At 40.9% G+C, this 17,790-nt stretch overlaps 1 protein-coding gene and 1 long non-coding RNA gene across 2 annotated transcripts in view; one reads left to right on the forward strand and one right to left on the reverse strand.

The window, feature by feature from the left end:
- The window catches only part of ATP6V0A1 (ATPase H+ transporting V0 subunit a1), a 1,075,307-nt gene extending 1,058,967 nt beyond the window's left edge, over positions 1-16,340 (reverse strand). The window contains exon 1 of the mRNA XM_044054711.1: positions 16,283-16,340. The gene's annotated coding sequence lies outside the window, so the exon portion shown is untranslated. The remainder of the gene's footprint in view (positions 1-16,282) is intronic.
- A 91-nt stretch (positions 16,341-16,431) lies between these two features.
- Positions 16,432-17,790, forward strand: part of LOC122787810 — a 42,994-nt gene continuing 41,635 nt past the window's right edge. Inside the window, exon 1 of the long non-coding RNA XR_006362602.1 lies at positions 16,432-16,520. This is a non-coding gene — a long non-coding RNA (uncharacterized LOC122787810). The remainder of the gene's footprint in view (positions 16,521-17,790) is intronic.

Here is a 17,790-nt window from a genome sequence, read left to right on the forward strand (position 1 = left end):
ACAGAGGTACAGGAACATAAAATATGCAGCCAATTTACTAACATACACCTCTTAGCTTGATCATCACTTGCAAATAATCCATCAAGTCTTGCCAGATTTGGGGTGGGTCTTGGGGTATAAACTTACCTGGGGAAGACTGAGGCTGTAAAGAAATTACTACCCAGCACAAGACAGCATTAACCTTTAATCTTTTGTATGCAAGTTGGCATTTTTGAAGTATCTGGGTATTTTAGGGAGTCCTACAGTAAAACATAGCGCACCATATTAAAATTATCAGAAGGAGTACTTTAACATATGGAAGAAAATTATAATGGATACTGTACATCAAAGTAGGGCTTTGCAATGGTTTGTTCTACCACTTATATATGCAGCCTCTAGAATACCCCTGATGCCTCCTAGGAATATTAACAAAACATAATTCTACTGCAACAAGTTTTATTTAGCATAATAAAGAGCCCAGGCTGAAGTGGAAAGTTGTGATATTTGTGAAAGAGGGTGGACAACTACAACTTAAAGATGTTGAATTGTATACGAGGTCTGTTCTTCTAGCCCTCTGCTCTAGGATATACTGGGGAGAACCTTGTATGTAGGAGAGCAGGCTGTATATACTGGAAATTATTGGGTATATTGAGAAGAATTATGAATACTGCATGAAATATGGACTAAATAAAACTGACCTTTAGTTGAGACATAATATAAAATGTGTTAATAACTTTATCACTAGGAAAAATTAATGATCTGACAACCAATCTAGCCCCAATCCAGGTCCATCTGAAAATAGGTCTAAGTATATATTTAAAAAGATGTAGAAACGGGACATACAAAGGTATGTTTGGGGAAGAATTTCTTTTTGACACTATTTACTGCTCTTGATGATATATATTTTTTTAATTTGAAAATGGGAAGTTAAGCTGATTTTAGTGTACTGAACTACAAAGACTAAAGCTTGTTGAGGTTCCCACAAAAGGTAGATCCGAGCTAGTAATCTGGTTACAGAAAGCAAGATCAGAGGATTCTAGGAGAAAGAGTTTGATCACGTGGTGTATAAAAATATCCAGAAATTTAAGAAATATTTAATCAGTAAATATAGAGTGTTATGGAATGGGAAGTTGGGGTTTCAAAACATTAAGACACAGACAATAGGGTTCTTTAATATGTCTTCCCATGTATGTGACAAAACAAAAAAAAATACCCCACCATCCAGGCCAGCTAGAATGTTTCCAACAGCGTCTCCATACTGTTCTTTTGGAGTTGTAGGAGACCGAATGCATATTTTTGGGACAATTAATATTTACATCTCAGGGATACTCCCAATTACCCTTAACCTGCTCACTTTCTGGTATCTTGCAGAGTTTGAAAACAGCAAGCTTCTTCACTTGATTTTGTTGGCAAGTACCAAGTTACGGAAATACTAAACAATTTGCATAAATCAGAATTGGATTCATCTACAGATAAATCTGGGGGGGGGGGTTAAATTTATCCACAGCAGGTAACTCTCATTGCGTTGATCAGGAAAAGTTATAAATCTGTAAGTAGGACTGCCAGGGTACTGTAGGTGACTGGAAAAGGAAAGAGGTTGAGCAAACAGGCCTTTTTACAGGGTTTCCAACAATCAACATAATAAGGAAAGGAGAAAAGGGACATCAGTGCTGGGTTTTAATTAATTTACTTTTTTTCCATTTTCTTCAGCTCTTTTTATTAATGTTAAATTCCATTACTTGAGAAACATTATTCTTTATATTTTTGTTACTATGGCTCCAAAGTCTACTTTATGGTACAATCCGAGCCTGCCTGCTTATTTTGATGAGATAGTTCTTTTCTTTTCTTTATGAGAGTTACACTTCCTGAGAGTTACACTTCCTGAATTTAGCCATGATTTTTGTTGTATTAATCTAGGATACCACCAGAGTGGTTCATTTTTGGAGTTAGTTTTGGGCTTACTTCTGGTAGGTACAGCAGCCTCTATGCAGGCACTGACATAGTTGTACAATTCTGCATAGGCTGCTGAGTTTTCTGGATTTGGAGAGGCATTGAATTTTGATAAACTATCGCTTAATAAAAGGTAGTCTGCCTTGAAATAGTTCCTAACTGTTACTGGTTTTATTGTGGTTACCAAGTTATTTTGCTTTCGAAGGAGACAGCTTTTCAGTCAAACCTTACCAGGGAGGATGTGACATTGGGGGCTGTACAGCATTCTTCCATATTGGTGAATATGAAGTCCAGTATGCTGGAACATGTAGTGGGCATATGCACTATCTGGTTAATGGAATTTGTATTTATGAAGTCTGGGAATCTCTGTGCCTGCAGATTTGGGGCTATGCAAAATTCCCAGTCTGTAGAAGGATAATTACAGTCCCTCATAATTAAGGTGTTATGTTGGATGGATGAGGAGCATTTCCAATAGGTTTAAGTATTTGGTATGAGTTTCATGGACATAGAGGTTGACCTGTAGCTTGCTAGGGTATGGTGCGATATTTTATCTACGGTGACCTACACATAGAGAAACTCCAGCTCATTATACTGGTGTATACGAATACACCTCCACCTTTAGTGTCTGTGCAGCTACTGGTCTAAAAAGTGTGGAAGGCACTGAAACCTTGCACTGTCAGGGTACTCTGGCAGCTGTAAACCATGTCTTGCTAACTGCACAGATGTCTACATTCTCTATGGTGAGGAGGGCTTGGAGAGAGTTTAGCTTTTTTTTTTTATATATAAACGTCTGGCATTGAGCAATACCACTTTGAGGTTCAGTTAAGTTGATTTTGCTATGTCAATATGTTTGTCAATTTGGCATTGCCTAAAAGAGAATATATGTAGAAAGATAAAGCTTTAGCCAGTATTAGAAAGTCAAGAGGGGGCCTCCATAACTTTAATACACGACAAATGGATCCTATCACTCTGATATAGGAATATATGGAATAAAGAAGTTATGTTCTTACCATAACATTCCATCTGTGTTGTCCAACTTCATTCCATTAACCTGTGGGGGACTTGGTTCTCATGCTCAGAACTGCTCGGCTGCCTTCTCACAGCTCGAGATTCCAAGTCTGAGCTCCTGCTATCTACCGATAATGCCCCATTCCCCGTTACCGCAGATCAAGTTCCCAGCTACAATAATCCAGGGTGGCCATTACAGAAGGCTATTCCGGAGTACAGCAGAACCAAAAGCACTTCTGCTCCTAGAAACCAAGTCCAATTTATAATGAATGATAAAGGTATAAGAGTATGTACCAGCAGCACAAATGCCCTCAATAGAAACTCTGGACCAAAAAGCTTGAGACTTGGCCATGGATCTTTAAAATGTGCCCTCACCAGACCTGGTAAGGGAACAAGTTTAGAAGACTAGATAAACGTAATACACAATCTTTTCAACCATCTGGCTAAAGAAACTTGGTCACTGCCTTGCCTTTTTTTGCATTTGAAAAGGAAACAAATAACTGATTGCACTTCCTGAAGGATTTAATTCTATGGATGTAAAAACAAAGTTGTCTATGTACATCAAACATGTGTAAAGTGTATTCTCCTTTATTCTTATATTGAAGGAAGAAAACTGGAAGATTAATAGTCTGGTTAATGTCTGTCTCTTAGCCACCTTGGGTAAAAATGGAAAGATATGTATGTATGGCAACTCTGTCTTTATGAAAAACCAAGTATGGAAACTTAACGGAAAGAGCCTGCAGCTCAGACACTCTGCTTACCGAGGTAATAGCTACTAGGAAAAACAGTTTTCAAGGAAAGGAATTTGAGAAGTATAGTAGCCGAAGATTCAAAAGGGAGGATGGACCAAAGCCTACAAAATCATAGTAAGATCCCAAAGAGGCGTAGGGTCCTTGAACGGAGATTGTAGCAAAATGGTGCCCCTAAGAAAAGCCTTACATAACTTAGAAGAGGCCAAAGGAGCTGAATCAAAACCAAAATGGAAGTAACAAATGGCAGCAAGCTGCACCTCGACTGTAGAGTGACTAGCTAGAAATTCTAAGACTACTGAAACTGGTGCTGTAAAAGGATTTATCTGATTCTGCTCCACCCACACGGAAAATCTTTTCTACTTACTTTCGTAAATCTTGCGAGTGGAAGCTCTATGTGATGAAATCAAAATGTCTCGGACTGGAGAAGACAGCCTGAGAGATCTAGCCATCATTGGAAGTGAAGAAACCATGCGGTTAATTTCAGGGTCTGAATTTTGAGATGTGGATGCCCTAACAGATCAGACAATAGATCTGGACTCAGATCTAACCTCATCGGAGGCAACCCAGATGAGACCAAAGAAAGGTGAACCAGGTATGCAGAGGCCAAAAGGGAGCAATGAGGATCACTTTGCATCGCAACTTGAAAGTTTTTGTAGGAAACTGGGAAACAAGTGAAGAGTGGAAAGGCATACAGTAGACCGGAGGGACAAGCATGAACCACAGCATCCCTGGGGGACTGTCTCTGAGGAAGGATCAAGGCAAAATACTTGCTGCATTGTTGTTGAGGGGGGAATGCAAAGAATTCACAACAAGGATAACCCACATTTCTGAAAGATTGCCTCTGCCATGGATTGGTTCAAAGATGACTCATGAGGCATCAGCAGCACTCTGCTGAGTCTGTCGGTTAGGATGATGGATTCCACCACAATGCACATTGCCACTAGAAAGCGGTTGGAAGAAAACCGTCTACTGTCAAACCCTCAGCACTTCTCAAAGTGGGTAAGACATGATCCCTCCCTGTTTGTTGAGGTACCAAACCACTGACATGTTTGTCTGGATCGCAATAGTCCCCACAGAAAGAAAGCTATCTAGTTCTTGCAATGCTAGAAAAAACGCTCTCATCTCGAGAACACTGACATGCAATTTGGTCTATTGCCTTGGACCATCAGGCCCAGACAATACCCCCACCCAAACTGGGAGGCGTCCGTGGTCAATGTGGTGGTTGGGGAAGGGAAAATAAACAGTTGTCCTTGAGTCACCTCTGGGGACTGGACACACCAAAGGAGAGAATCCCTGCACACGAGACAGTTTGATGGGAAGACTCAAGGGATTTCTGAGAAGAGACCACTGTACTTTCACAGTCCACAGCAGAATGAGCATATGAAAATGTGCCATTGGGAGAAGGGTCATGGTTGCTGCCATGCTTCCCAAATCCTACAGAATCAGCCAGGCTGTTTCCAGAACAGTCAAGATCTGGCTGATGTGCTATGAGATTTAGTACCCTGTCTTATGTAAGAAAAACTTGAGTCACTGTTGTGCCAGATGTGCCCCTATAAAATCTATGGTTTGAACCAGATCCAGGTATGACTTTTGCCAATTTACAGTTATGCTCAAAGTGGAAGCTATGTTGGAGGAAGTAATCTCGAGCCTGAAGGAGAAGATGCCTGGTTGGGGCGGTTAGTAGCCGGTCATCCAGATATGGAAATATCTGATACCCTTGCAGTCAGAGATGAGCTGCAACTACCGCTAGACATTTGATGAACAGCATGGGGGCTGTGGTAAGACCAAACGGAAGCATCCGAAACAGGTAGTAACTGGTTCTCCATCTGAATCACAGAAAAGACTCAGAGCCTGGACCATCTTGATATGGTAGCACGCACTCTTGAGGTCTACAGAGCACATCCAAATCGCCCATCCTCAGCAGAGGCAAGATGGACTTAATCATGATAATCCCGAACTTGGTGTGTTTCACCGACTTGTTCAGGTATGCGAGATCCAATACTGGCCACAGGTCCCCTGTTTTTATGGGTACTAAAAAGAGTAAACATCCAATCCGACCTGAATGGGGAGGGGCGACCTCTTGGATGAATCTTTTTTTGTAGTAACTTTCTTATTTCCTGGGCAGTGTCGGCCCTCTGACTGGGTGGAACATCTGGGAGGTGAAATTTTTGTTGGGAGATGTCAGAAAAAAGAACCGAGTATCCTCTGGATACGATCCCTAGCACCCACTGGTCATGTGTAATGGCCTCCCAGCCTTCTGGGTGTAAAGAAAAACATTCCCTTGACTGTTTCCAGGGGAGAGCAGTTGGGCAACCATTCAGGACCATCAAACACTGTAAACAGCGAAAATGCCAAACTTCAAAACCTTTATTGTGGGGGGCTGAGACCCCCAGTCAAGATGTCATGTACTGTAGGTCCAAATAAGGTGAAACCATCAAAGGAGGCATTAATGAAGGACTGCTTGAAAAGCTCTGCAAAAACTGCACAGCCTCATCCAGGCATGACACCTAATGGCAATGCCTGAACCGGCCGCCTTTGAGGAGCCCTCCTCAGCGTGAGAGATAAACCTCATGGACCTATTAGCTAGGGAATGTTGGGAGGCCAACCTAGAGGAAACAGACTCCTGCTATTCAGAAGGTACGGACCCCGGGACTGAACTAAAAAGTTCCTTAACCAAGTCCCTTTGCAACTGAGTAAAGTGAGAGTAGTAGTTCAACATCCAAAGAGCAAAAATAGATAAGGCTTAGGCCCCCAAATCTGTCCACAGTCCAGGATTCTTTATTTGGGGGGTGGACAGAGGAGCTTTCTTGAGCGAGTTCCGTCTTGGTGGCTGCAACCACAACCAAGGCATCTACCGGGATTCCTTTGGTCCAAAACTTGTCTGTCAGCTGGGGTGCTTAAAATTTTATCAGCACGCTTGGGGACAGGTTCTACTGTATCCAGTTCCTTCCAAGCCCTTGACACCAACTGGATCAGTGGGTCAGCCGGGAGGGGACGACACTCAGGTGGTAGATGGACTAGCCCTAAAAGCCTAAATGACTTCTCTGGGAAAGGGGTTTGGGATGACTATCCACCCTTCTGGCGAAGGATTTCAAGGATGTCTCCAAAGGAGACTTTTTTGAGAGACCCTTCACACTCTTTTGAAATCAGTATCCATGGTAAGGGATTCCATACGGGAATCCAGGTGCCTCTTTTTACACGGTCTCTTCCGACGGACCTCCTCTGGAGGTATCAGAAGACGGTTGGGGATCCACTGAGGGAGGGAAGAGTGTGGAAGTTTTCAGGGACCAGCTGTCCAAGTGGTAGCTCAGAGGACTCAGGCACAGTTCCAGAGTGGACAGGGGAGGCTCCATTGCTGTAAGTGCCGAGGGTCTTCTAGTAACGAAGAAGACCCTCTCCACAATCTTAGAGGAACTCCGGTCCGCTAATGATTGGCAGTAGATTTTTACGGTGCTGAGGTGCCAACTCCACACCCAACCTTCAAACGAAGGCTCGCCCATTTACGCATGTCTTTCAAACGCCACTCGACCCCGGGGAGGACATGCAAACTCCACATAGAAGGCGCTTCAGCCGAGAATCGAACAGGAGAACCTCTTGCTGTAAGGTGACAACGCTACCACTGCACCACTGCGGCTTACAATCTTAAACACGTAAGGACTCCAAATTGCCTGCAGCTGTCTCACTGGGGCCAAAGCCACTGCCTCCTGCTCTGGAGAGGGGGGGTCGAAGCAGAGCTGTCAAAGGCTGATGCCCCAAGGGGAAGAGATGGCTCCAAGACCTTTGGAGTTGAAGTCAACCCCCCCAGAACCAACCTTGACACTATGGCTCCGAGACAAGCTCAGAGCCAAAGCAGCTAGAGCTGAGCAAGTCAGGGAGAATTCAGAGGTGAAGAAGAAATCTCTATCAGATCTTACAACCTGGTACCAGGACCCAATGGAACCCACAACTCAAACTGAAGAATGAATCAGAAAAGAAGCTACAGGCTGGAATGGGGACAGGCTCAGTTTGTTCCTCCTATCTGCCAGAGCCCGGGGAGGTGAATAGCCCTGCATGTCACAAGGGGCTTTCACATGGAGAGGCCCCAAACAGAAGACGCACTCCCCATGTTCATCAGATAAAGGAATCTTCCTTCCACAGGAAGTGCACTTTTTGAAACCCAAAAGCTTCTGATCAGCCATAAGGAGAAAAGAAGAGGAGGAGGAGGAAACTTTAAGCCTAACGGATAGAATCCCGACAACTAGAAAGGCAAAGGAGAAGACAGAAAAGGGTAGGAAGATTAAAAAATTAGAAAAACTCACCCAAAAACTCTGTATTGACAGCTCAAGTGGAACTTGCTGCTAACACCAAGCTCAGCAAATGAGATCTAAGGTAACATGGGGGGGAGCGGGACATTATGGGTAGGCAGGAGGAGCTCAAGTTTGGAATTTCAAGCCTTGAGAAGGTGGTCAACCAAGCTAAATCATATGACAAATTTTATAGCTCTTACTGACCCTTAAGTCACTTCTGACATCTACTTCTCCAAGAAAAGACACCCTCAAAGAATCAAAACGTTTAATTCAAGGTGGTAGAGAATGAGGAGAAATCAGTGGATCCTCTAAAATATGTCTAAAGCCAAACAAGGCTCGTTTTTCTTAGACTAATATCCCACACTAGCATAGGGAATGTTCATACCTTAATTTCATAAAAGTAGTAAAACACCTGTGTAAAATTGGACTGTCCAAGTTCCCCATATCCTAATCATTTTCTCCTAGTAAGAGAGGAGTGGGAATAAGCATATGCCTGCTTTTCATCTTGGATTAGCATTTTTTTCAAGTTTCTAAATTAATAACTTTAATTGTATCCAGTTAGTCATAGCCCAATTACACTGTAACAGCTTTCTAAAAAAAATTCCCACATTCAGGTCTAAATTAGCAGTCTCTACCTTTCGCGACACTTACTTTAAATTATGAAAGCATTGCTTTAAGCTGCTTGCATCCTGTTCAGGCAAACAGCAGCTTTCTGAAATAGGTTTGCAATAAGAAATTCTTAAAAGTCCAAATGTGACACAGGGAGAACATTAATTTTGTTGTCCTCCTTGGTCAAATGTGACACAGGGAGAACATTAATTTAGTTGTCCTCCATGGTCTTTTTCTGGTCTGGGTGCTCTGCCATGACAAGAAAGAAATTTAAAACATTTTCATGTATGTAAGACAAAGACAATGGAAAGTACACAGAATAAACTGTTCAAAGTAGTAAAAAACTGTATTTTCCCCCAGTGAGAACAAGCACTTCTTAGGGAAAGACACACACACACACACACACACAGGCTGAAGTCATTGTTGTGAACATCAACTTCAATTTTCTCATTGTTTCATAGGTCAGTGTGTCACATCAACATTAGTCAATGTGACCAAATCATCTAGAGCCAATGACACCACTGAATTGCTAGCCCATATTACTTAAATAATTTAAAACAGCCATTAAAAATCTTAACTTGTATCACATACATACATACGCACTCACTGTAATAATTAAACAGTTTAAGAAGTTACTAATTAAAAATCTTAACTCGTATAAAACTTTGATCAGAATACATACTTTAGACACTACTAAGGAACAAAAATCAAACTGAAGCTCAAGTTTACTGCACTGCTTTAAGTGGTACAAATTAAAATCAATAAAGACAAACATGAATAAAAACAAACACACCCAATGAAGCAATCAATAAGTAAAATGCAAGATTAACCAAAAAGAGTTATGCAATCTCCTGAAACGATTAAACACAGGATACTCCCAAATCCATTCTAGAGGTTTGGAGCCTAAAAAGCAAAGGAACATGTCCCAAGGGATTCAAACCAAACCTCCAGCAACCTCTTGATGGCAAAGCAGAGATAGAAGAGGTAAGACAGCATGGCACTGGTAACTCTCCCAGATATGGAGGAGCCACATCATGTACGGCTACGCAGGTGAGGACTACAACTCTGTAAATTAGGTACGACTAAGTGGGAACTCCTGTAACTTCCAAAACACTCGTACAAAGGTAAAGTGACATATCTGGTCAAGTCCTCACAAGGAAGCAAATACCTTGATTCAGAAAGTATTCCTTAGGTGAAGGTTTGAGGACTTCATGACAGCAAACACTTGGTCAATAAGTACCCACTGGTCATCAAAGGCAACTTCTAAAACTACACACTTTAGACAGAAATTTAACTGTTGTACATGTATACAACAAAGAGGTTTAAGGGCTGCTGATCCGAGTCTCTGTGGGTGGTATGAACTGGCATGGCAATTGCTGTGGTGAGACTAACCTAGAGCCAATTATAAAGCATCCAATGATGAATACAGTTTTTGTCTTTAGCAAAGGAATCTAGAATCAGCCCTGAAGGAAGGAAAGTTAAAGCTGTACGTCATCTGAACAAAAGTGATACTGCAATCCTCTCAAGTAATAATTTCACTTTCTGCTGCCATTGTTGGGTGATAAGAACAAGATCTACACTAAAACTGATTTTTTTAATTTTGGATAACAGAACAATCTATAAGGAAAACCAAGGACAACTTGACAACTGAAACAGTTCTCTTTACAGTGAGCAAATAAGCAACAGGCAAACCATTCCAGTGCAGCTTCTAACAGGCTAATTTATTCCAAAGAATCCTGTGGTATGCCATGTCAGTTACTGCCATGGGCTGAAGCAGAAACAGTACCAATTAATACCTCTGATCTTAAGCCACTAAAAACCCTAGAAAGAACAGCCTCAGTACTGTGACCGGTTGGAAACCCAACTGATAAGGAATGCACATTGCAGTATTCTTAAGGCAGGAATCACGCTCAATATAAACAGACTTCTCAATAACCTTACTAATAAACGGAAAATAGAAAATATGAAGATCAAGGCCTAGTTAAGTTTTCGTCAGAAGAAGGTCAAGTTAAGGTCTCTTCAGAACTGGAGTAACCAAGGCTTCCTTAAGAGAAGGCATACAAATACCAAACTCCAAAGAGGATAAGTTCTTGTATACTGCAGGAGACAGGACCTTGAAGCATGGTATAAAATGTCCAACCTGCAGGATGTCTCACACATACAAGAAAACAAGGAAACAAATTCACTGTGATCTGGAAAAATCAAGCTTGGAACAAAAGGAGACAGTACTGCAAGACAGACCATGGACTTCTTCAAAGAGCACCTCAAGCACAACCATGGACTTCTTCAAAGAGCACCTCAAGCACAACCATGGACTTCTTCAAAGGAGCACCGCAGGCACAACACCATACCAACAGGAACAATACTGGCTGTGAGGGACTGAGCTGTAAGTTCACATTCATCAGACAAAAAAAAGACCTCAGGATGTTAAGACAGGCTGAGCTGTTTAGCCTTCAAAAACATTCTATAATGGTCAGTTGACACGCTACATGCAAGCTCATAGTGAACAGAAATGTTCTTCATTCTTAAGAAGACCTCATACTGGTCCATAAGATGACATTGATCCAATTTAAGATTGTCTGACAGAGAGCAAGAATGGTACAGAAGCAAGAACTGAGCAGATGGAGATCCAGCCTTCACAAAGTCCTATGAAGGGAACAAAGCTCTTGGTCCAACACAGGTTCGTGAGCAATGAGATAAGACCAGATGTACACATCAAAGGCAAAGAGATCCTGAACTGCAGGCATAAACCTACAACACCCCCCCCCCCCCCAAGAATTCAGCAAGCACTAATCTCCATGAGGGAATTGATACAGAGGACAGACTACCCAAGTGGTGGTCTACAGTGTACCAGTTCAACATCAGGGGAAGCCACCCAGGGGAGCGTCAACGTGATGTAAACCAGGCTGTGATAGAACTAGGAGCCCAGCTCCCCCACCAGTTAGTATCTGAATCATCAAGCCAGGACACCATAGTCAAGGAAAATCTAAAAGTATGGGTAGCAGAGGTAACATGAACAAGCCTGCTTTTATTTGTAATCTAATCTAAAGGAATTCCCAAATAAAAACAACAGATGCCAATTAATACAGACAGAGAAGTCACTCAAAGGCACTAAGCCAGTCAGTTTGGACTAAACTCATGGATACAAAAGAGAAAAAAAAACGAGGCATGATCAAAGACTTAACAAATAAAAGCAAAGAAATATCCATCAAAAAATAAAACTTTTAACTACAGCCAGGTAAAAATCAACAGTAAAAAGCATTGCATAAGATCTGCAAATTACCTTGCAAGCCCCAGTTCAAAGTAACTTAGTTACTCATACTCCTGTGCCACCTCTTAACTGCTGGAAAACAAATACAATGTCACTACAGGTGCAATTAGCTGTCCTGGGGTATCAGATTGCCAATGCAGTACAACTACAGACAAAACACAAACTAAGGTAGAAGTTTCTCTTACTTGTAAGTAAGTATAAAAAACTTAATACAAAATCATATATGTAAAGAAGAAAGGAACACCAACTAGTCTTTTTTCTGGAGCTTGAAGCATGCCAGAGAAATCAGACATTGTACTTTACTTGCTGTTAGTACAAAAGAGCTGAGAAAGTTAGCTCCAGACCACAGTCCTTCACTGCCATAAGTCATATTGTCAATGACCACTAAATAAAAAGGGGAGACAGGCAGTATCACTCACCAGGTGTGTATTCACATTCCTAATGTTGAGGTTTTGGAGAAACAAGAATGGATAAAAACATATGCATTTTTCACACAGAGAATTGCAAATGCTCAAAGAAGTACAGGACTAAGCTGAAAAATCAAACCATTGACAATATTCAAAAATACAAGCTACAGACATACAGTGATTTTAGACAGATCGCCTCACAATAAGACGCTGTCCGGTTCGATTCTCATCTAGAGCGTCTTCTGTGTGGAGACATGCGTGAATGGGCATACCTTCGTTGAAGGTTGTGCGTCAGGGCTGGTAACTCGGCACGTAAAAATCAACTACCAATCATTGGAGGACCGGAGTTCCGCTGTGGCGACCCCTAACCGGGAAAAGCCGAAGGACACAACAACAAACTAAAAACAGAGCAATGGTTTACAATCAACTGTAACTTATCAATTATAAAATATAACTGATTGAAGATATTCATTCCACAGGCCAGAGGAATAAAGCCCTGGCTGAGACTAAACAAACTCAGATTCAAATACTGGACCCACTTCCAGAACACTCCACTGAGGAAACTGAAACAAATGAGCAAAAATGCCAACTCGTCAATTTGGGAGCATGGGAATTTCTAGGCTACAGTTGCATCTGACAGTGAAGAATGCCCAACATGTTGCAGCAGCATCCATACTGGAAATAAAATAAAATGTAGGGAGCTCAAGCCCTTCCTCAAATGAATGGGAAAAATACTAGCAGACAGTTTGCAATTATGAGTGTGGTACAACAGCACACAATAATAGTGCAAGAGGACCTTGATGGGGAGTTCTAGGAAGGCATAGGCAAAAATAATACTGACTCACTCATGGATGACAGCCCACTTAAGCTTGACTATTTCCAAAAATATAATATGGCAATAGCTAACCAAGGAAAACAATGGGTCAGAATGAAGACAAAGTGGCTTCATAGAAATGCAAAAATAAAAAGTAATGGGCAAGTGGCAGATTAGGAAGCTCAGCTGTGCTAGTATCCATCACTAAACTCTAAGTATACTTACACTACTTCAAAAAGTGCATCAGGGCAAAAAGAAGAAAAACAAAATAATGTACAAAACCAAAACACAAAAACAAAATGTAAGCAGGCTATTGGCCCAAGGCAAGAAGGGGCAAGGTTTCTGCCTATTACTGCAGAAAACCAGACTCAAGAAAAGGCAAAGATACCAAAGGGTCACTTAGAGAAGGGTGAAAATGAATGCTTTTGGACAGCTCACTTTCCTCGAAAAGAAATAAATGGGTGAGGGCAAAAATCTTCACATGTAGGCTGTAATAGCGTTGCCAGTAGAAACCAAAGAAAATGCACTGGACTGCGTTAAATAAAAAGGAAAGTATCCACCTCATAGCAGCAGTGGGCTCAATCAGTCCAAACCAGTTTGCTGGCCACAACAACTTCATTCTGGGGGCAAAGATGTTGTTTAACACCTGTAACATGATAGCAACTATTCTTGTTACCCAGACTATTGCCCACAACAGGGTAAACAAAGAAGTCAAGAAGCAACAAAGTTAAATAGAAAATTAACATCAGATGCTCAACTGCACTAGAGCATGGTAATCTGCAAAGAAAAAAATAAGCCCCAAAGTACAAACACATTTCCAAGTTAATGCACATTCCACAAATGACACTCATTTAGCATAAAATGTGACTAAAAATCCTTAAAGTTTGTACAGTAATCATGCTAAATGATGTATTAAGTTGCCTCAAAGAATGATAATTGCAGGTACAAAGAAGTAAGAATATCACTATGGGCACTACAGTAGGAATCCGCACAGTATATCACTTAAAAAAGTGACAGATAAAAGTAAAAATGACACCATACTTATTAAAATAAGACTTTAGATGGAAAAATACATACTACTAATTATATATGCCAAGACACTGCAGTTACACCATGTATAGCTGCCCCTTCTCTATGCCATCACTGCTTTCATTTGTATAATCATTCCAAAATCATTCCTTTGATTTACACCTTAGGACAGCTTTGAAAATCCATTATACTGCATCATCATCATCCTTACAGTAAAATATTACCTCCTTAAGTCCATCATGAATCACGTCACCCAAGTGCCCTTCTCCATCTTTCCGGTTCAACCCCACTCCCCATATCATCAAGCTAAAAATGTAGAGCATCCATTTCCTAAAACATTTTTAAAGAAAGTCGCACAGCAGAGATCAAAGGAGGGATATGCACTATTAGGGACCAAAATAATGGAGGAATTATGTAGAATACTTGATCGTGAACAACTGTGGGTCCACAAAACCACGCAAGATCATTACACAAGATCTTGTATTCTCCGTAAGTGCAAGTTCCTGTACTGTACTGCTGTCAGAGCTATAGTGAGGTTTGGGAGCTTAGTGGTAAAAGAAGTGACTATGCTTGCATTTTTAAGGTGGGTTGTTACCCCTTTTAACTCCCAAAAAGTATCCTTTTTTTAAATTAAGATGGACAGTGGGAAAGCGTTAAAGAGGTGAAAGCCCCTGTTAGAAATGGAACTTAATAAAAACCATCAAAATCAGTCGTAATGTTACGGCAGCACCTGATGTCAAACTATTCCACTTCTAACATTCTGAGAGCCAAAAAAATGCACTGACAAGTTCCAATATTCTAAACTAATGGCAATGACTTTACTATTTACACAATACTGAGAGAAATAATGTGAAACTGAACCATTCCCAGCACTGAACCCTTACACACTCCACTGGTTACCTACTTTCTGCTAAACAGTTCCTCTTTCCCCAGCACCATGATCAATCACCCATACCCAAAATATACACCCAGTAAAATGAGTGATGCCAAAACTTATCAAAATATATTTGGAAAGTATAACTAAACTAGCCCATTCAGGGTAGTCATCCTAGTAATAACCTATGAACTGAACCAATGACATTCTGACCCGGTGCCAGAGGTCTAAGACCTGGTTGAGGTCCAGGTGTACCACCACCTCAGCACTGACACAACTACAGATTGTTAAAGAATTTCACAAAAAAAATGGGACTCTGGCTATAGCAGCCAAAGTCATAATGCTACTGGGCATTTACAGCAAAATTAACATCAGGTCATTCCACCAGCCTACCCAACAACATTCCTTCCTTAATATTCCCTGAGATAGAAGTGGCACAAATACCTATATTAGTACAGCTCCCATCCAGAACTCAGCTTTACGCAAAAGAACTAAAATCAACAATTTGCAGTCCTGTAGCATATCTCTTGTTTCCAAGTAAACAGCACAGCTCTTGCCAGAGATTCCAGAAAATATGAATGCAAACTAGCAAGGCATCTCGAAGTACTCTACGTCTTATCGCCTACTGGCCCCAATCCTTTAATTGTTCGTTTTCTCACCTGTCCTCAGCTGTTTCTGCCCTTTTTTCTCATAGACACCAAACCTCAAGACCTGCTGTGAAAACAGAAACTGAATAATGAATCTGATGTTTTATAAAGAATTATGTTTGCTGTTCAGTAAAACAGCATACGGTAAAATGTCATCTGTGATCACAAAGGCCCGTCTATATGACAAATGATACACTGTCAGACTAATAACACAATGACTAAATATCAAAACATGCAACCATAGAAATAGTTACACCTTCCCTGTACAAATAAGGCACAAATTCGTTTGGCTTCTTCAGACAATACATTCACAAAAAAATCAGCTACAATATTGATGTATACGAACTATTTATAGAAACACCGGTGACAACAACAGAACTATCACCAGTATACAATATTAGAATGTCATTGCATTTAATAAATAAACACTAGGAATCCTAAATGAATAATGTATTTACAGTGGTTGAATTCAAGTGAATTGACAGCAACACTCCTACAGCCATCACCCAACCAGAAATAAGAAAAATGCACAGTTAATGGGAAATAAACAACTACCAAAACTAGACACGCTCGAAAATCCTACTATAGTAATATCTTATAAAATCATATAACGCTTATAATCTCAGAATACACAAATACTTAATTCATTTCCTCACCTGTCCAGAGAGCTTTACCCCTTTGAACTCACCCACATCAGATGATGGACACTCCGCCTCTTGCACGCACTTTGGCGTGACGTAGACGGTATACGCATGCGTATAGGTTACTTTCCTGGCGTTGGGATACTGTCGTGTGAAATGGCTGGATTTGGAATACCGCAGTGTGTGGCACGTGACAGCGGCGGTAGTTGTACCTGTCATGTGTATTATATATTTTCTAAAATATTAACCTGGGGTATGTTGCGATTTTATTTTTTGCAATATTTAAATGGGTCTTGTTGTGGTTCCTGAAATAAGTATATTTTATTTGTCTTTCTTGTGCTTTTTTTTAAGGATGTAGCTAAGCATGTAGAGTACATTTTTTGAACATATTGAGTCAGAAACATTATGACACAAAGACCACAAAATATTTAGTACAGTTTTTTACTGTACGTAGCTGTACAAAACATGCTTACCTGTGAGTAATGTACTTGCAAAACAACCCCTTCCAGAGAATGTATGTGAAGCATTTTGATAGTTGAGTACATTTTAAAATAATAGGTGGGTTTAATTTCTCCATATCTTTTGGGTTTCTAATACCATGACGAGAATGGGCCCCATTCGTAAGTCAAAGTATGATCGTGAAATGAATAAATAAATTAATATTGTTTCAGTCTTTGGTGTTAGCCAAAAGTGCTCTTCGCAGCACCTACAGTGTGCCCAGAATTGACTTCTGCAATTCATACGGAGTTACATGTATGGGTAACATATCAGAATATGACTGTAAGTTCTTTTTATGAGACCTATTGCTCATACTACTACTGGGACTGTCTGGGTATCGTTCTTCCAGATTGCTGTCGTTTTTGCTTGCAAATCCTGGTGTGCCTATCTGTAAGACACTGTGCCATTGGGTGTAGCAATTTCAATGATCATTGCTACTTTTGTCTTGTTTTTATGGACAACTATGTCTGATTTTCTCACATCTATATTTTGAATTGTTGGTAATGGGTGATCCCATGTGATATAAACTTCATCTTTCTCTATAATACTTTATAGCTCATGCTTCCAGTGCTTCTTGGCTATGTTTGCATAATCCCCAATGCAACAGTCTTTCACATTATTATGTCTTTCAGTGTACAGGCCTTCTGTCATTAGGGTAGCACCCAGCAACAACATGGGAGAGTGTACCAGTTCTGTTTTACAGACCCTGCATTGGTCTGTTTCTCCCACATGCTCAATGGACTTTGTAAACAAATGTGTACGTAATTCACTCTCCTTGGCCACCAGGACACTAAGGATAATTACAAGGCTTTCTTTAGTTATGTTAGGATCCTGGGTGGTAATTCCCAGATATGCTCAGAATTAGTCCAAAATGACAAAAAATACACTGAACCCACAGACATTGCCAACATCCTAGCTGACAGGTTCAGCGCAAACTCCCCCCCCCCCCCCACCAAAAGGGCAAATATCTATCCCAGCAGAGTGCTGCCCCCCTGACATCTCAGATGCTCAGGTAAGAGCCGCCC

Source organism: Protopterus annectens, chromosome 13.part0, assembly GCF_019279795.1.
Source record: "Protopterus annectens isolate FY-2018-M chromosome 13.part0, PAN1.0, whole genome shotgun sequence".
In the NCBI taxonomy this organism is placed as follows: domain Eukaryota; kingdom Metazoa; phylum Chordata; order Ceratodontiformes; family Protopteridae; genus Protopterus; species Protopterus annectens.